Below are 21,867 nucleotides of genomic sequence, written 5' to 3' on the forward strand. Positions count from 1 at the left end.
CCCGATTATAGCTCTTTGATTATGTTAAATCTGATGATTATTAAAGCAAGCAGTACAAAATATTTTGGAATTCGGATTGATTCATATCTTCGTTGGGATATGCCGATAAACCAAACTTGCAAAACCTTAAGATGTCTATTATATAAATTTCGATTTCTACAAAGTATATTAGGTATAAAAAATTATTTATTACTCCTTAGTAGTCATGTTTACGATATGGAATTCATAGTTGGGTGGCATTACAAATACGCACCTAAAGCAATTGAATATTATACAAAGAAAAATATTAAAAATTATTTATCACAGGAATTTAAGACACAGACCATCTGTTTATTGAAGCTCAAGTGTTAAATATAAGTCTATTGTTTGCCATGTTGACTAACCTATATAAAAATAAACAGTTACTCTTACCACTAGAACACACATATGATACGAGAAATAGAGCACAGTATTTTATTAGAACATACATAACAAAAACACTTTGAATAACTTCAAATAAAAATATACAATACGTTTCACCAAATATATAAAAATTACTTACTTAATTACTATAATATACTTAATTACTATAAATTCCTGTAAATGGATAAAGATCATATTTAAGAGAGACTTGAAATAACATAGAAAAATGTTTGATTATCTTTTTGAATGATATAAAAACAAACAAAAATATAAATCTATAAATAACAACAAAAATATACAATAAGCACTAACAATTGATGAACTTCCCTTATTTTCCTGTATTTATATAATTTGTGTTTTTTATGTAAATTTACTTATTAATTATTATTGTTATATATCCAGTACGACTGAACAATATAAACTACACTAAAATGCATCATGCACAACTTAACTGTTTTGATGGGTTCTATGGTTTGAGTTTAGAATAATTGAGGGGCCCGGTAGTAAACAATGGTAAAGGACAAATTTTGATTTTTCCCGAAATATTATGTAAAAGATGGCAAGGGACATGGCAACGCAGAAAACTTGACTTATTTTATCCTCCGAATAACAGATGGCGCAAGATTAATTTCTTAAAATTTGGTAAGAGACATGCATACGCATGAAAATAATGTTATGTGTCCATGATGGCGGAAGACAAAGCAGGTTGTTCAAATCTAAATGGCTTTTTTGATGTTAATAGTGACATTTCTGAGAGCTACGATGATTATGACTCAGATAAAGATCCTGAATTTCAAATATTTAGTGAAGCTAGCTCGATTAACTTTCTACAAAGAAGGTAATTTATTGATATTCTTAGAATAATTGTTTGCAAGTAAAAAATGGTAAAGGATGTACTTAACATTTTTTACTTGCAAATATGAAAATGAATGAATCGGCAGCCCTATAATACTTAATACGATTTTTATTTATGTTTTAGAAAACTTTTGAAAGAACATGGACTTCAAGAAATTTCTTCTCACACATACCCAGAGTCCAGTACTGAAGAAGAAGGGGAGGAAGAAAAAGAAAATAGAGGAGAATTAAATGAACACAGTAAACAAGAAAAAGAAGATTCTGTTTCAGAAACAAAATCTATAAAAAGGAAACACAATTTTAGTAAGCAATTAAAAACGAAAGTGCTCAGAAATCGCGGAAAAGAATATAAACAATACAGAGGTAAGGGAAATATTGTTTTATCAAAAACACAAGGTCCACCGTGTAGTTGCCCCAATAAATGCTGAGTTATTTGCACCTCATGAAGAGCTGCAGACAATTTTTGTTAATTTCTGGGGCATGAACAGTTTTGATACACAAAATGCTTACTTACAAGGTTGTATGAGATCTAAAAATGTGACTAGGAAAAAAACTAAAGCACTAATGTCAAAAAGATCTCAAACTATTGAATATAAATTAAAATCACAAGGAAAAGATGTTAAGGTATGCAAAATGGCTTTTCTAAGTATCCATGGCTTACAGAAAAATCGAGGTCGAGTTGAAAATCTAGTAAAACAATTAAAAATTGGATCAAATACTCCAAAATTAGATCTAAGAGGTCGACATTCAAACCATCCTAAAAAATATTCCAATTCTGATATAGATTTTCTGAAATCTTTTATCGAAAGCTTACCTAAGTACAAAAGTCATTACACCCGTTCTGACAGCTCTAAAGAATATATGAGTATGGAATATTCTATTCAGACTTGTTATGAGAAATATGTAGGAGAATGCATTTTGAAAAAGAAAACTCCAGTTTCTGCAGATAAATTCAGAAGAATATTAACTGAAGAATATAATAAGTTCCAAAACTCTAAAAATGGATACATGTCAAGCGTGCGATAAGTTTTCAGTGGCTTTAGAAAATGCTAAGTTACACAATGATGAAACTGAAGTTAAAAAAATTAAAAGTGAACAAGAATTACATCATAGAAAAGCTGAAGCAGGTCAACAGGCAGTCAGAGACGCAGTAGAGGAAGCAAACCCAGATGTGCATGCAATAAGTTTTGATCTACAGCAAACCCAGTCTCACACCACTGGTCCCATGTTCTATAAGAGAAAACTGTGGTGCTATAATTTAAGCATACATTCCCTTGGAGATGGTCAGGGTCACTTTTTTATGTGGGATGAATCTACTGCTAAAAGAGGGTCGGACGAAATCGCTAGTTGTCTCAAACTGTACTTTGAGAAAAATAATATTCGTGGCAGAAAACTAATAGCTATTTCAGACAATTGCTGCGGACAAAATAAAAACTGGACCATCATTGGTCTTTGGCTTTGTCTTTTACAAAATGACTATTTTAAAGAAATAGTTCATATATTTCCTCAGGTAGGACATACAATGTTGCCAAGCGACAGAGACTTTTCTGTAGTAGAAAATTATGTCAAGAAAAACTGTGAAATGGTCTATTCGCCCAATCACTGGGAAGACATTTTGAAGAAGTGTCAGAAAAAAAAACCTTTTCTAGTAACTAGGGTCCAGCAAGAGGATATATACGATTGTTCAGTACTGAAAAGCTATTTTAATCAACCGGTAGGTATTTTACAAAGTAGTGTGAAATTATGCCTATCTTCAGATGTTCCAAAAAATATACAATATTCAGCATCATACAGCGGATTATTTAATTCCATGTCATTGAATAAAAGAGGAAGACCAACAGCTGCAGAAGAAAAATTTCCTACACTTACTCAAAAATATAATCATCCCCTTAGTATTCATCCAGAAGAACTGAAAGATGTAAAATCATTCTTGGAATGGATTCCAGCTGTTTATCACGAATGGTATATACATTTAAAATAAACCCCTAGTGCCTACCAAATTAATTAAGTCAACACCACTTAACAAAAATTATCATCCATAACGTATTCTACATCTGTCAAAAAACTGTCAAAGTTGAAACACGCTTTTTGTTTCTTATAATTTTTTATTGATTTAAATAGTATTAAATACAGTTCCGTAGTAGTATTCATAGAAATTAGACGTACAATTAGAAATACAATTAATATTGGGATATAGACACAGATTTATCGGAAGAGTATATTAAAAATAGAAATAAACAGTATGATAGTCGTTGCATATTTGAAATTGCAAACGTTAAAAGAATTACGCGTAAAGTAGAAAAAATTGTTAATGAGGAAAAAATTGTCGAATATGTCCCTACTAAATCTTGTATTGTGACCTTTAAATCGCAAACTTTACCTAAATATATAGTAATCAATAAGGTTATTAAAGAAGTTGAAATATATAAACAGAAAGTTTTGTTATGTTTTAACTGTCTTAGATACGGCCACTTGGGAAATCAATGTAGGAGTCAGCCAAGATGTAACAGATGCCAAGAAACTCATAATTCAAAGAATTGTACAAAAGTTGAGTTCACACAAGTATGTTTCAGTTGTAAGGGGAATCATTTGACCACAAACTTAAGCGCATGCCCAGAATTTACACGACAAAAGTTAATAAAAGAGACGATGGGTTTAACAAACGTTAATTTTTACGATGCAAATAAACAAGTGCCTAAGAATTCATATGCTAGTGTTCTTAGGACCAATACAGCCAACAATGATACAAATTTTCCACAAAATTCACAACCTTGTACTTCCTCCCAAGGAAATAATTTTGCTAAATAATTATTTAATCCTCACACAAATACCAGTAGGCCGAATAAAAGGCAGAAACCAAATAATTCAGACCCAACTGATACAGCTAGAAAAGAAATAGTATCTACAGTTTCCATTCCAAAACATCCTGAGGGAATAGTTAAAAGTTAATTTTACCAAAAAAACTTAAACATTGCAGATTCACGGTCAGAAGAGTTAAATTCTTCTGTAATAAATGTCATTTTAGATTCGGTTCTTACAATTATTAATTCAATTAAACAAAATAATAATTTTAATACATATTTCAAAAGCTGATGTAATTCAGATAATTAGTAACCATTTTAACCAAAATCTAGCATCAAATTCGCAGACTTAAATAAAATAAACATATTACAGTGGAACTGTCGTTCAGCAGTTGCCAATAAAGAAAATTTAGAATATTTACTTCATCAGAACGACATCACTATAGCTCTATTATCTGAAACCTGGTTCAAACCGGGAAAATATTATAATTTTAAAGAATTTAATTGTGTTCGAGCTGATCGCCCTGATGGATATGGCGGTTGTGCAATCCTTTTGAAATCCAACATCATATATGAAGAAATAAATTTTCAAAATACGTATTCGTTTACATATAAGTGTATTTCAATAAAAATTTCACATTTCAAGAAACCTTTACATATAATTTCTTTATATAAGGAACCCAGGAATAAAGTTTTAATTCAACAATGGATCAATTTTTTAGAAAATATACCAAAACCATTTATAATTGGAGGCGATTTTAACGCACACAATTTGGCATGGGGCTGCGAAGTTGATGATAGATTAAGTAAAGATCTTCTAGATGCTATAGAATACTGTAATTTAGAATATTTAAACGACGGATCCCCCACTCTTGCTATTTCCAATAAACCTTCTGCTGTAGACTTAACCATTTGTTCCCGAGATATCGCCTCTCATTTTCGTTGGAATACTCTACAAGAACATTATGGATCTAATCATGTGCCAATTATTTTTTCATCACAAAGTTTCTCCGCAGCAGAAGCCACATCCAGTAGAAAACATAGAATATGGAACCTTAGCAGAGCCAATTGGATGATCTATACCAGTACTTTGGAAACAATGAAAATACCATTAATCTACGAAGAATTGTCGACAAATATAAACCAAGCAGCCAACGTCGCTATCCCAAAACATTCTTCCATTAAAGAAAAAAACAAAATTCATATTCCGAAACCATGGTGGAACAATCATTGTCAGTTAGCAGCTGAAAATAGAAAACATGCGTTTATAAATTATAAACAGAATCCAACGCTCCAAAACCTAATGGAGTATAAACGACTAGATGCTATTGCAAAGAAAATCTTCAAACAGAAGAAAAAGAAGAATTGGATTGATCTTTGCGAAAGCCTTAACTCAAGAACACCAATAAAAGATGTCTGGAAAAAGTTAATTGTTTTAAAAACCGCAAACAAGCCAACAAAGTACCTATTGATCCCGAAGATACATGGTTGCAGGAATTCCATAGAAAAATTGCACCGGCATGGGTTCCAAATGAAGACACTGTACAAGAACATATCCAAACAGTACCCCGACAAAACCACAATTTTGACGAAAATTTTCATTTATGGGAATTGCATCGAGCCCTTGAACAAAGAAATAATACTTCTCCAGGTATTGACAATGTGTCATATTCGCTGTTATACAACTTACCTATAGATTATAAAATTTCACTAGTAAACATTTTCAACAATATTTGGAAAAATAAGACACCAGTACCAAATAGTTGAAAAGAGTACCTGGTAATTCCGATTAAAAAACCTGGCAGACCAGAACGTGATCCAAGTTCTTACCGACCTATCTCCTTATCTTCATGTGTTTTAAAAACATTTGAAAGAATAATTAAAAATAGATTTGAACATTGGCTAGAACACGATGGTATACTTCCAAGTTCCCAATATGGTTTTCGCAAGTCTAGGTCCACTCAAGACGCAACTACGGCTCTAGTTACTTCAATTCAGCTTAATTTTACATCAAATAAGTCTACAGCAGCTGCGTCCCTTGACGTTTCTGCTGCTTTTGATAATGTTAATTTAAACATTCTTTACCAAAAAATGTTGTATATTGGAATCCCTAGATCTTTTTAAAATCTTTGTATTCTAACAGACTAACTTTTTTAAAAATTAATAATGAGGAATTTTCATACTCTCGACTCACTAATATTGGATTGCCACAGGGGAGTATTTTAAGCCCGATTTTATACATCCTGTACAACATAGATCTTGAAGTTAGTATACCGAACCATACAAAAATTCTTCAATATGCTGATGATGTTGTTTTATACACAGCAGGAAAATTGTTAAGTACCTGTGAGGATAATTTGAAAGTCACATTAGAAATCGTAAATCAGTACTATGAAGAAATAGGTTTATCAATTTCTGACACAAAAACTGAGGTGTGTTACTTTTCACAAAAACATAGAGTTCCACAAGGCAATCTTAATGTGGGAAAGTTTAATTTCCCTATAAAAAACTGTATTAAGTATCTTGGTACCTATCTAGACAGGAAATTGTTATGGAAAGATCACATTCATCAAATTGTCAAAAAATCAGAAAACTCAATAAACATTTTAAGAGCTTTCTGTAAAACAAATTGGGGAGCAGACCCAAATATTGCTTTGATGTTTTACCGTAACATGATCAGGCCGATTTTCGATTATAACTGTCATTTATTTGGATCAGCGTCCAATACACATCTAAACAAACTTGAAATTCAAAAAAATAAATGCCCGAGATTATGCCTAGGTTATTTAAAATCCACTCCAGTCCAAATAATGGAAAATGAAGCGGTGGAACCTCTATTGCATTTACGCCGCTAATTTCTTAGCGACAAATTCACAGTCCGAATTATGTCCAAAAATTGTAAATACCTTCAAGATCTTAATGAGCTATCAGTTTTAGACCTCACCCATAGGTACTGGAGAACTAAAAAATCTATACCTTTGGTAGAAAGCTATCTAAGTACGGTAAAATATAACGATATTCTCTATAAAAGCCAAATTCCGCCCTACTACGGTGAAATGGCAAAAACACTATTTTCTAGAAAGGTTAGGATATGTTACTTAAACTCACATTTACTCCCAAATATGTTTGATATAATTATTAAAGAAAAATGGACAAATTATCAGTACATTTTTACTGATGGGTCAAAAGATGCAAATGGAACGGGCTGTGCAATGTTCCACGAAAATAAAAATTACCATCACCAGTATAGCTTACCCAGTAAATGCTCAATATACACAGCAGAAATGATGGCAATAATGTTTGCTCTTCAGTATGTAGTACTGAATCCGACTAGCAACTATGTTATATTTACTGACAGTAAAAGCGTGGTCGACAGATTTAACAACATTCAAACGGTTAAACAAATAAACCACATTGAACTGGAAATTCTTAAAATTCTTTATAAAACTATACAATTAGGATTAAATGTAATAATTACATGGATCAAGGGCCATTCGGGAATAAAAGGCAATGAGATCGTTGACAATTTGGCTAAATCAGCATACATGCTTGAAGAAAAAGTAAACAGAAATTTAATTCCAGCGACAGATATTGACACCGTTAGTAGACAAAAACTTGTTGACAAAAAAATAATTGGCATTTACATTACAGAGAATGTAAGACTGGCTTAAACTTTTATCATTGTAACACTAGGATACCCTCCATAAGATGGTTCTACACAGAATCTAATCGACATTTTATAAAGACCATTAATCGGCTGAGAGCAAATCATGCTCTTACGCCATCTTACATGCATGGAATCGGCTTATCAAATACTCCCAATTGTACTTGTGGTAAAATAGGCGATCTAACACATATTATATTAGAATGTGATTTACAAATTATTAATATAAACGAACTTTATAAGGAATTAATAAATTCTAAGTGTTGTTTTCCAACAAACCTTAATCTTTTAATATTTCCAAATAATATGGAAATTCTTCATTGCATTTACAAACATGTTAAAATATATAAATATAAGTTGTAAATAGTATAGGCGTAATCTGTTAATATGGTTTGAAAAAAAAACAAAAAAAAAACAAAAAAAAAAGTATACCACAAATTAAAAAAAACATAAAAGAATTAAGAAAATAGAAATAGAACAAAAAACAAAAAAATGAATCCAAAAAAAAAGAACAAAAAAAAGCAAAAAACAAAAAAAAATCAAAACAGCAACAAAACAAAACAAAAAAAAAACAAGAAAATAATAAAAGAATAAAAAAAAACAAAATAAAAATATATCAAAACAAAATGTATGTACCTATCCATAAAAATATTAGCTATATGTAGTACTAACATTTGACCATGAATCTGCAATCAATAATAATTGAAATTCAGTCGATTTTAACAATAAACACAAACAAGTCTGGCTAATTGGCTCTGCCAAAGCCATTATTCAGAAAAAAAAAACACCACTTAACATGTTACGTTAAACTTTTTCGAATATTTTAGGTAAATAATGTTAAGTTGTAGTACATATTGTTATATTTTCCTCAATAAGCACATTGTAAAAAAATATTTGGTATTTCATATTTTGCCTACTGATTAACAACATAATTAACTAATTTTAACATGATTCATAGTCTTATATTTTTTTATAAAAAATATAAGAATATTTTTTTCAAAATTCAACACTTTAAATCTCAAATCTTCTGTATTGTCCCTTACCATTTTTTACTGTCGGACCCCTCTATTACATAACTACAAATACATGTTTAAAACAACATATAAAAACCATATATTATTATATTGCATTATAATTATATATATTTTTCATATTGTATTATGTAAATAAACATTATTATTATTATGATTCATTGGACCAGAACCCTTCTGCGGCTTTGCAAAAACCGGCTGCAAGTAAATGGGTAGCACACAAATCTCTGTAATGGTGGAGGAATTCACCAGGACAAAGATAGCCGAAATAGTTCATTGTAGAACATACGCCAAAATTTACTGCAGACCTAATAAGCAAAGGCAGGAAAGCAGTCAAAGCCATAATAAGTCTGTTAACAGTGCACTATAAGCTGAATAGGCAGTTGAAACTGATGGTATTGACAGATGATAATCTATGCAGATTCTGTTACCTAGAGCACGAAATAGCAGAGCACATTTTGTTACCGTGCGACAGCCTGGAAAATGTGCGATTCCTTACATTATGCGAAGAAAAACCACCAGTAAATATATACATGGAAAGTTCAGGCTCCAAGAGATTAGACCTTCTATCTACTTTACGTGGGTATATGGAGAATATAATAATATCTACTTAATTTTAACCATACTGTGAGATAATATTCCTGCTTAATAGAAGCAACAAGCTAAAAGTCTTGTTTAATTAAATTTATTGCTCTTTTTTCTCAAAATTAATAAGCACTAAAAATTATTTGCAACTTAAAATATTGTTGCAGAAAATATCCTTCAGTTATCCAACCACAACATTCACCCTCTTTCTCGACACGCTCCGCACCCGATAATACCCGAACGTATGTCGTAGCACACTTCGATCAATTCGTTTGGAGGCACGGATCTACCCAACACCAAACAAACAGTTCGTACGCCGCTTTCGACAAAGAAAGGTCGCGTCACATGCAACGTTATATCTGCCGGTGAATGAAAAAAATGCTTGTCGATACCAACCAAAGCCAAAGAACCTAATTGTATGTGAATTGCTGGTGAATATACAAATTTTTTCCTCAGAAGAAACGTTAGAACTTTGTCGGGAAGATGTGTTGAACGGGGTTTTGAATTAGTAATTAGTTTTGTTGATATTGTGATCATGTGCAAAGTGTTTTAAATTGTTTTTCTGAAGAGGATAAACAAAACAATTGACAAAAAAGGTTAGGACTTACTTGAAATATATTTAATTTTAGTTTTAATATGTTAATACCCCGTGAATATATAGTCATAGTTTATTTACATAAACATAGCCGCCTATCATATTGTGTAATGAGCATTTCAAGATGTTTTTATTGTAGGTCAGAGGTTAATTGCTAGATCTAAAAAAAATTAGACAGTCTGTAATTAAAAATTAATATTAAGTGTATGTTTTCAATATATTGTTATTGATAATAATGGATTAAAAATTAGGACTGGAAAACAGCTGAGATTTTTACACCTACATAATATGTGCTACCGAATTGTTTGCGTATTTATTAAGTAGGTACATGACATTTATGGAAATGTACACAATATCAACGATATCTTATAATAAATACAGCACGTATTTTAACTTACCTTAATCTTTTATACAGGTTAGCTTGAAAATATTTATTTCAACTTATCAAAATTTCATATTTTAATTCTTTATGTATGCCATTTACATGTACATTTACATTGCGCATTGTTTATCTATGCAAATAACACTATATATGCATTCTAATGAACTTATTTCCTTATTGAAAATGGTTTTCAAATATGGAACATTGTGTGCTTAAATTTATCATAAAAACGATAGTATAGTAGTAGTAGTACCGTTCCCAGAATATTTTGTAGTTCTGTGCAAGAAGATTGTAAATTCCCACAACATCGAATGTTGAATAAGAGAAAAAAAGGTTAAGACGTCTTAGCTGAAAGCCCAAAAACCAAATTAAATGTATTTGTAAATGTTTTTAACATTTGTAAATAAAACAAAACTATACAAGCAGATTATGAAACCAATGTGTTCTATAGCAATTCAACAATAATATTGACAGGATAATCTTAAAATAGGGGTACCTACCTTTAAATACCTCTATGAGTGCTTGGTAATATTTTATTACAATTTTAGTGCGTTGATTTGTATTAGACGTAAGGTGCTGATAGAAAAGATGGAACCTTATGTGAAAAAAAAATATATGCAAGTAAGCCAAAAACTATCTTCGTTCGGACCTCCTGGTTCTACTGCAGGAACACCAATGCAGGATAATAAAATCAAGCTAGGGACTAAAGCCTAGAAAATGACAAACTATGTGAGCGATATAAACTGTGTTCTGTATAATTTACAAAGTAGAGATTTTTAGTCATTTTAGTGCCTATAAACAAAACAAAAGACGATGTTTAAGGGCACATATCTTAGGGACCATAAAGTTGCACTAAACTTAAACACATTTTAATAAGAAGAATTTGTTTGTAATAAAATGGATATGTATACTGTATCAGTTAATTAAAGTCCTGGCAATTGGGGTAGTACATAACATTAAAATCAGTAATGAGTTGGAACTCATTTAAAGGTAATGCAATACTCTGCAATGCATGTTTTGAATGAGGTGATCAAAATATTCCTGCGGCATAGCAAGCATTCTGAATCCGAAGCAGGTTCTGGAAATCTATCATCGGAGCAGGCAATCTGTCCAACCTTCCGTTTATCATATCCCATACATGTTCAATGTAACAACTCAATGTTTCACTATTTCAACTTATAAAACACCAAATCTATATAAGTATAGCTACATCAGACATAAGGACTATACAATCTAACGAACCCCTAGAGAAACCTGGAAGACGAATTATCACATACAAAATGGGATGTTGTGGATGAAAATGTAACCAGACGACTAGAACAATAAACATTCACCACCATAAAGTGAAGTCATTATCAGGTAGGGTTATATATATATATTCTGTAGTCGCTTAAATATCGCAAATATACAGACTACTGGCAATACAAGTATATGCCCCAACAATCATTGCGAAAGATGTAGAAATAGAACAATTGTATGAAGACTATTGTACGAAAAGTAGACAACTCATACTACTGCATCGTTATGGCGAGTTTTTAACGCCAAAGTGGGCGAAACAAACACCGACAATATCAAAAACAGAGGAACTACAAAATCGAAAACCTGTATTGTATGAACAGTTTCTTGAAAAAAACACAAACTAAAAGAGGGACATGGAGAAGTCCGGATGGAAAAAAAACGAGATCGACTAAAAACATATATCTGACGTAACAACTGAATAAATTCGATTTAGGTACTGATCATCGACTTGTCAGGGTCAAAGTAACTATTAATGCCATACAAGAGAGGAAAAAATGAATATACTCACAACGCTTTTCTACACTCTTAGAATTAAAAAAAAAGATGTATGAAAATCTGAAGAAAAGACTCAAACCTATACATAAACTAGAAGAAGTGAAACAAAATGAACTTGAAAATAAAATTCGAACTGACATTAAAACCAGTATAAAGAAAATATCATTCCTGTTCCGAGGCATAATCCTGTTTCTATGTATGGTTTTAAAGTCCATCAGTAGGATGCTAACCTGGCTGTAGACCCCCTTCTCCTTTATCCGGGCTTGGGACCGGCAACAGTTCTGTAGAGCTACTCGATCCACCCAACAAAACTGCAGGCGAAATATTGAATGGACACAAAATAGAGAAAAAGAATGGAATAACCACATAAGCAGAATAGAGGAGACTGTGTCGTTAAAATAGCAAGAGATAAATCACCAATCGGCAGAAGAAGTATCGGACGACCGCGCAAAAGATGAAGTGACAACCTTCCATAGAGGTATTAATCCGCCAATGAACAAGCAGAATTGCTTATAAAGAGGAAGAAGAATAAAGAAAATATGTAACTCAAAGGAACCAAGAAACAGTAAATTATCACAATCTACAAGAAAGAAGATGCACGAAAAAAGGAAAAGAAAACACCGAAATATACAGAATTAAATAACCAATCAGGAAAAAGTAAGAGAAGGCATTAGACACTATAACACGGAACTACCAGACATCACGAGGAAATTGCACATCCTCTATCTCAAATGAACTGTAATCGTGCCTCTGGTGAGGATGGAATTACCAAAGAAATGCTACAATTAGATGGCACTACAACTTCAGAGGCAATAAGAGTTCTTCTGATTAAATGTTTAACAGATGAGAGAGTCCCAGACAGTTCATAAAATGCCTAAGTCATGTTATTGCTTAAAAAGGGAGATAAACAGAAGATCGAAAATTATCAATTCCCAGCCTTAGTCCCTCATTCATACAAAGTTCTCACAAAAAATAATTTCTAAGCCTATCTGACAAATTCGACAGCTATTACCTTCCAGAACAGGTAGGTTTCCGCAAAGATTATAGTACTGTAGAACAGATTCAGATCATCCTAATTTTGATAGAGAAATGAAACAATAAGAGAAAAATGATACAATGTCCCACTACATTTAGTCTTTGTTGACTATCACAAGGCCTTTGATTCACTCGAACTGTAGGCCGTATTTGAAGCAATGGATAACGCGAGCAGAGACTCGATATTATATGAACCTGCTAAAACATATATATCTACGAAAACGCTACATTATAAATAAAAATTGATACGAATATAAAACCTTACAAAATACAAATTCATAGAGGAGTGAGACAAGGCGATACGATTTCTCCGAAGTTATTCACGTTGAATGTAGAGGGCGTTTTCAAACAGCTGAACTAAAAGTAAAAAGGTTTAGATATTGACGGGCGATATCTGAGTTATATTCGCTTTACGGGTGATATTTTTATAATTAGTAGAGAACTCAACCAGCTACAAGTAATGCTTTCAGAATTAAGAATTGTTTTAGGAAGAATAAGCTTAAAAATGAATCTAACAAAGATCAAGATTATTAAGTACTTTGTATAAGTAGCAGTTATTATGGGAGAGGAAGTGATAGCAAGAGTGAGAGAGAATATTTACTTAAATCATGTGATTTACTTGAGCAGAGAAAACCAACACTCGGACGTAGACTGAAGGCTCATGTTTCATCACGATCATGCATTCTTACAGTGAAGACATTAGAGACAATTACGTTTACCATAAAAGCCGGCAATAAAATAATAGTAAAACAGCGCTCAGTGGCACGAATTATGCAGTAAATAACTTTAAAAGATCGCTTCCACAATGAAAAAATACTTAGAACGAGAATAGAGGATGTAATACAACGTGCTGCTGCATTGAACTTATCTTGGGAGGAGCATGTGTTGCCAGACAGGTCCTACCTAAGACCACTTCCAGACATTTGATAGGAGGTGGACTATACCTAGATTATATAAGAGAAGTATGTATCGATCTCTTCATTTATATATATATATATATATATATATATATATATATATATATATATATATATATATATATATTATCATCATCATTCCCAGCATATTCTACCGATTATGGTGCAGCCTTCCTTACTTATTCATTCTTCATTTCTCTGTCTCATCAATTCTATCCTTTTTCAATCTGTCTTTATTATACCTAGCATGTATCGCTCCATTGACCTTTCAGTGACTCAGAGTTTCGATATTATCTCTTTCTTTAGTGTCCAAGTTTCGCAGCCATATGTCATGATTGGTAGTATACACTGATCGAATGCTTTTGTCTTCAGGTGGATTAGCACCTTCGATTTGAATATAACGGCATTTCTACCAAAAGATGCCCAAGCCAGTTTTATCCTTCTGTTGATTTCTGGAAGTAAGGAGCCGGATTGATGTATTAATTGTGACAGGTATACATACTCGTCTACTGTCTCAAGTGCAGTGTTGTTTAATATTATATCTTGGGCATCCACTAGCTCGTTGTACATGGTTTTTTTTCTACCAAGTACATTTTTAGGCCAACTTCATTTCTAGCTGCATTTAGGTCACTTATAAGTTCTTGTAGTTCTGCGGGATTATTAGCAATCAGAACGATGTCGTCTGTAAATCTTAGATGGCTGAGGTATTCTCGATCAATGGATATTCCTTTGTTCTGCTAGTTCATTTTGCTGAATATATTTTCCAGAGTTGCTGTGAAGAGCTTTGGTGAATTTGCTTCTCCTTGTCGGACACTTCTGGTAGTGGGAAATTCTGGAGTGTTTTCATTAATGTTTACCTTAGCTTTTGCTTGTCTGTATATATTTGGTAAAGTTTCTATGTACGGTTTGTCAATGCCTTCGTTGGTCAAAGCTTCTATTACGGCCTTGGGATATATAGAATTGAAAGCTTTTTCGAAATCTATGCAGGTTAATGCTAGCGGTATTTTACATTTTTACTTTAGCTCTACTCGTTAGTTCTCGAAGTGTATGAATATGATCCATAGTACTCAATCCACTTCTGAAGTAATTTTTGCGGATATCTTGTATATTATTGGTAGGTAGACTTATAGGTCTGCATACCAGACCATGCATCTCAATCTTAGGCAGTTCGTAAAAATGCCTGCTAAGATTTTTCAGTGTATGTAAGCAGTTCCAGAATTATACCATTTATTCCAGCTTCTTTACTGTTTTTCATTTTTGTAATAGTCGATTCTCCTTCTTTTGGAAGGACTTCTGGCACATCTTCTTGGGTACTGAATTTGGTAGAATTTAGTCACGAGTTGTATTATTTCCTTTCTGTCTGTAATTCTGGTGTTTTCGTTTGTTAGAGCAACGATTTGCTTCTTTTCAATGATTATTGCTTTTCTTGTTTGTTTTCTTATAGCTTTTCCTGTTTTCGATTGCATTATATATATATATATATATATATATATATATATATATATATATATATATATATATATATGTATATATATATATATATATATATATATATATATATATATATTGTTATGATGTATTGTTTGTGAATGATGAGCAATGAGGATTTTTTAATAATATAGGGTTTTTATTGCGGTTCTCAAAGAATTAGTTTGTAAGTACTTTTTTAAATTATCTTTATTTTATCTATTATGAAACACACATATATATCTAACCTGGCCAATGTAAATTTAAAATAAACTATCTTTAAATTAAAATTCTTATGAAACTAATTAAATTCTATAGACAATGTAAAATTTAAACAAACTATCTTCAAAATTGAAATTATTATGACACTAACTAAATTATATTAACAAATTTTTGTACCTTTCTGTCACTGAATGCCTAAATGAACTGTTTTCCACTGTATAGATTATAATCACCACTCAAATGTCTTCTTCTCAGCTTCGGTTATCCTTGTATTTGTGAAATTACTTTTTCCAATTATCAGCTTCCACCAATTTAAGATATTTTTCTTCACAGCATTTATAAACCACCAAGCAAACCAGCAAACAGCATTTATTTTTATTCTTTTTTTCAATATATCAATATCCAATCACCAAAAATATTATTTAATTTTAATATTCAATTAATACTTCTTCCATTATCATCATTTATACATAACATAATTTTTAATCTTCAATAATATTTTCTTTATACTGTTTCTTAATCTTGATTTAACTCACTATATTGAACAATTGTAACTGATTGACTGCCTCTAACTAATTTTCATACTAAAACTGGCCATCATAGTAACTGTAACTCATAACTGATTGACTAACTGAATGGACCGAATCCAAATCACCGGGTATTTATATCTTTTTACATGTTCCAGAACCATCTGGTAAGAAATCATGTTCGATTTGTTCCATTAAACACATGTCTGAATTTTCTGGAAACAGTATATGTTCGATCCACAGACATAACATTATTCCAGAATGTTCCACCATAAACAAAGGTCAAATTCTGCATTCTGGAGAATTCGTTAATTTTCTATTGATAATTTTGTTGACATTTAGGCTTTTCAGATCAGAATATACAATTAAATCAGTAACTATATATAAATTAAACATTTTAAACTAACATTTTATTATAACCCCACTTTATATTCCTAATTATGAATTTCTATCTGTCACTTTAAAGAGTATTTTTGGTTGCCTAGTCACATGGCTCACTTAAATATATCTACAATATTATAATTATTAAAATACAACTTTTTACAATTATTATATGCTAATTTCTTAAAAATGCCCTCACATAAATAATTTTTATAAAATGTTCTTGTATATAACTTATTAAAATAACCAAATACTTTTAATATCTAATATTATCTAGTAGTGTAACCTATAAATTATTTTCTATAAACACCAATCATATCAATATATATATATATATATATATATATATATATATATATATATATATATATATATATCAATATATATATATATACTTACCAAACTAATTTTTATTTGGTAAGTTAACAAAAATTGTTTTTTCTTTTTAGTTCAACCTTGTAAGTATTTTGTCTTTTTTAGCTCTTGATAATAATTGTAAACACAATTGAAAGCTCGAGAATAAAAAAAATAGTTAACCAATAGCCCTATTATTGACTCCAACCCATCCAAAACAGTTATATATTTATAAATATATATATATATATATATATATATATATATATATATATATATATATATATATATATATTGATATGACATAGGAGAAAGAAAAATAGTGATTAGAAATTAATTTATAAGTTACACATTAGATAATATTAGATATTTGGTTATTTTAATAAGTTATATACTAGAGAATTTTATAAAAATTATTTATGTGAGGGCATTTTTAAGAAATTAGCATATAATAATTGTAAAAAGTTGTATTTTAGTAATTATAATGTGGTAGATATATTTAAGTGAGCCATGTGACTAGGCAACCAGATATACATACTCTGAAGTGACGTTTAAGAATATTTACGAATTTAAGTGGGGTTATAATAATAATGTTAGTTTAAAATGTTTAATTTATATATATTTAATGATTTAAATGTTTATTCTGATCTGAAAAGCCTAAATGTAAACAAAATTATCAATAGAACATTAACGAATTCTCCAGAATGCCGAATTTGACCTTTGTTTATGTTGGAACATTCTGGAATAATGATTATGTCGGTGGATCGAACAGATACTTTTTTCGAGAACATCCATATAGAAGAAATAGAACTAAATCGAACATGATCTCTTACCAGATGGTTCTGGAACATCCAAAAAGATATAAATACCCGTGATTTGGATTCAAGATGACAGTTTTTAGTCAGAAAGTTATAGTCAGGCAGTTTTAGTAAGCAGTCAGAGTTTAGTAAGAAAGTAGGTCCAGTCCATTCAGTTAATAGTCCAATTGTTTAATATAGTGAGTTAAATGAAGATTAAAAATTATGCATATATTTTAATGCACATTTATAATTATACACAAATAATTATTGAAGATAAAAAAAGTATATTAGAAGAATATTGGATGGATATTGGAAGAAATTAAAATTATATTATGATTGGAGATTAGTATAAATCAACTTATAATAATTGGATATTGGTATATTGAAAAGAAGAATAAATATAAATGCTGTTTTGCTGGTTTGCTTGGTGGTTTATAAATGCTGGTGAAGAAAAATATATCTTAAATTGGTAGAAGCTGATAATTGGAAAAAGTAATTTCACAAAAACAAGGATAACCGAAGTACGAAGACATTCAGTGGTGATTAGAATCTATATAGTGGAAAGCAGTTCATTTAGGCATTCAGTGAAAGAAAGGTACAAAATTTTGTTAATATAGTTTAGTTAGTGTCATAACAATTTCAATTTTGAAGATAGTTTGTTTAAATTTTACATTGTCTATAGAATTTAATTAGTTTTATAAGAATATCAATTTAAAGATAGTTTATTTTAAATTTACATTGGCTAGGTTAGATATATATGTGTGTTTCATAATAGTTATAATAAAGATAATTTAAAAAAGTACTTACAAACTAATTCTTTGAGAACCGCGATAAAAACCCTATATTATTAAAAATACTCATTGCTCATCATTCAAACAAACAATACATCATAACAATATATATATATATATATATATATATATATATATATATATATATAAATGAGAAACACTCTTTTGACTTTTTGTCAAGCTTTCGGAATTGTTTTATTCCCTTTTCAAGATACTGTAATATATATAAAAAATGTGTAAATGTTTACAAAATATCACAATTTGTCAGTGAAACTCACTAGTCGTTGAGATTATTTAAAATAAACCTTGACACTCAACACACAAATATAAAATATAATAATGGACAAGTTTTTTGGAATTAAATCGATTTAGTTCTCAACATATTTCCCTTTTAGCTCGATACACTTAGTAAGATGATGTTCCAATTTTTTTATTCCATCCAAATAGTACTTTTGCTCGAGCTTTTCAAAATAGGCCAAAGTTTCAGCGACGACTTCATCATTTGTTGCGAAACGCCGTCCACCGAGCCATTTTTTTAGGTTTGGAAACAGGAAAAAATCGCTGGGGGCAAGATCTGGGGAATACGGAGGGTGTTTAACCAATTCATAGCCCAATTCGTGTAATTTTGCCATGGCGACGGCCGATCGGGTAGCCGGTGCATTGTCTTGGTGAAAGAGCACTTTTTTACGTTGCAAACTGGGTTGTTTTCGACGCAATTCGGCATCGAATCGATCCAATAATGCTGCGTAGTACTCACCATTGATTGTTTTTCCTTTTTCCAAGTAGTCTATGTGGATGATGCCCTTCGCATCCCAGAAAACAGTTGCCATCTCTTTGCCGGCCGAATGTGCACCCTTTGACTTCTTCGGCGGCCCTTCGCCGTGTTTGCGCCACTGTTTCGACTGTTCTTTGGTTTCCGGTTTGTAATAATGCATCCAGGTTCCATCAACGGTGATAAATCGGCGAAAAAAATATTTCGAATCGCGCCATATCATCTCCAAAAGCGTCTCCGAAGTGGTCACACGTTTTTGCATTTGATCGATTGTCAGCAAACGCGGCATCCATCGCGTGGATAGCTTTTTCATGTCCAAATGATGGTGAATGATGTTGTGTACGCGTTCGTAGGAAATGTTTAGGACCTCTATTAACTCGCGGAGCTTAACTCGACCATCTTCCATAATCATGTTATGGACTTTGTTGATCATTTCCGGCGTGGTGACTTCATTTGGTCTCCCGGGACGCTCATCATCAAAAACACTAGTATGATCACGAACAAATTCCGCTTTCCAAAATTTTACTGTTCCTAACGAATGTTCAACCTCACCACAAACTTCGTCCAGGTCGGCTTAGATTTGCACATTCGTTTTGCCCTTTTTGTGGAGGAACTTAATCACCGAACGATACTCGACTTTTTCCGTTACTCCGAAAACACAAAATTTGCTTGCTTTTGACGGCTGTAAAAACCAAACTAATTGTTTTTAAAACTTAAAATTTTGACAGACGTCATGTCATGAATGGCAAATGTCAACACCGAAACCAATTCGGTATCAAGTAGCGCAATCTATCAAAGGCTAGTTTAATATCAATCTATCCTACTATATATAGTAGTTGTTTTCGGCTAGTAAAGTCAAACTTCTAAAGAGATTGCGGTCAAAAGGTCCAGTGATTAAAACACTGTATACTCTTTTATTGAAAGTCAAGCTTACGAAACTATTTAGTTTCTTTATTAGGACAAATAAAATATGTTTCGACTGTAAGTAGGAACAGAACATATAAGACCGTCTACAAATTTTGTAATGAAGAGTAAAGGGAAAGGTTATTGTGGAATAACGACATCCAGCAAATGGTCCAAAATGATGGTTGCTATTATGGGGCTTAGTCCATAATAGCAACCTGAAACCATAATTTTGGACCATTTGCTGGATGTCGTTATTTCACAACAAACATATCCAATTTACTTTAGAGATTGAAAATAATTGTTCGATATCATTTCTGGACACCAAATTAATAAGAACTGAACACAACAAAATATTGATAGATTGGTATCAAAAATATCGGAGCAGTGCAAACAATCCAATATAAAAAACTACCATTAATAAAACAGTTAACACCTTCTGTGACTAGTTTATTTAAACAATTTACCAACATTAAAATTGTCCAATATAATTTATTAGAAAATCGACAACTGTTTTCTAAAGTGAAAGACAAGACACCAACTGTAAATAAAACTAATGTTATCTACCAACTGCCTTGTTTGGATTGCCAGAGCTATTATGTTGGCCAATCTCCTCAATGGGTAAAACAAAAGGTCACACAGCACAAAAGTGACTGCACAAAAAAGAAGAATACATGTGCGGCAGTTGACCATTACTTAAAAACTGGGCATCAATTTGACTACTCAAACTTCAGGGTTCTACAGCAAGAGAATAATTACAAAAAAAGATTGATTTTAGAAATGTGTCATATTAATAGAGAAAAATATGCAGTAAATTACAAGGCAGTCACGGGACAGTTGAACAATATCTACTGTAATATTCTTAGTATGTTAAAATAATTTTTTTGTTTACAATTATATTTTAGATCACCCTGTATATTTTTAATGTGTAATTTTATTGTGTTTTAATTGTTTCTTGGTTGTTTTTGTTTGCTTTTTATATTTAATTACTAGTGACCTAGGTGGTTTTAACCAATATTGTTAGTACTGTTTTTAAACATATTATGTACAAGAACATTTTTAAATATTTTAAACTCTAAATCTGTAAGTAATTCATTGTTTATTCTCACCTTATATTTATACAAATTTTAACCATATTTTAGTTGTCTCCTGATGAAGCTAACAAAAAATCAGCGAAATATAGAGAAATAAAAGAAAAAAGAGTTTTTTTTCCAATTAACAGACCGCATACCCGATAAATCACTACAATAAATTGTTATGTACGTTTCGGTCGATAATCCTACCAGTTTTGCTATATATATATATATATATATATATATATATATATATATATATATATATATAAATATATATATATATGGGGGCCTGCGTAGCGCAAGCGGTAGGATGCTTGCCTCGCATGCCGGTGGTCCGGAGTTCGAATCCTACCGCCGGCAAGAACAACTAGACATTTTTAAAAATGTCTATAGGCCCCAGGTCGACTCAGACTGAATAAAATGAGTACCTTGCGCAAAACCAGGGGTAATAGTAGGCGGTTGAAACGTAGCACTGGCCATGTTACCTTCCTTGTATACCGTAGGCCCTAGATA

General features: G+C 31.4%; 1 long non-coding RNA gene across 2 annotated transcripts in view; it reads left to right on the plus strand.

Moving 5' to 3' along the window:
- The first annotated feature begins 9,660 nt into the window (after positions 1 to 9,660).
- LOC140433359 (uncharacterized) overlaps positions 9,661 to 21,867 on the plus strand; it is a 502,525-nt gene continuing 490,318 nt past the window's right edge. For both annotated transcript variants that reach the window (XR_011949932.1, XR_011949931.1), the window contains exon 1: positions 9,661 to 9,934. This is a non-coding gene — a long non-coding RNA (uncharacterized lncRNA). The remainder of the gene's footprint in view (positions 9,935 to 21,867) is intronic.

Source organism: Diabrotica undecimpunctata, chromosome 2 (assembly GCF_040954645.1).
Source record: "Diabrotica undecimpunctata isolate CICGRU chromosome 2, icDiaUnde3, whole genome shotgun sequence".
NCBI lineage: Eukaryota > Metazoa > Arthropoda > Insecta > Coleoptera > Chrysomelidae > Diabrotica > Diabrotica undecimpunctata.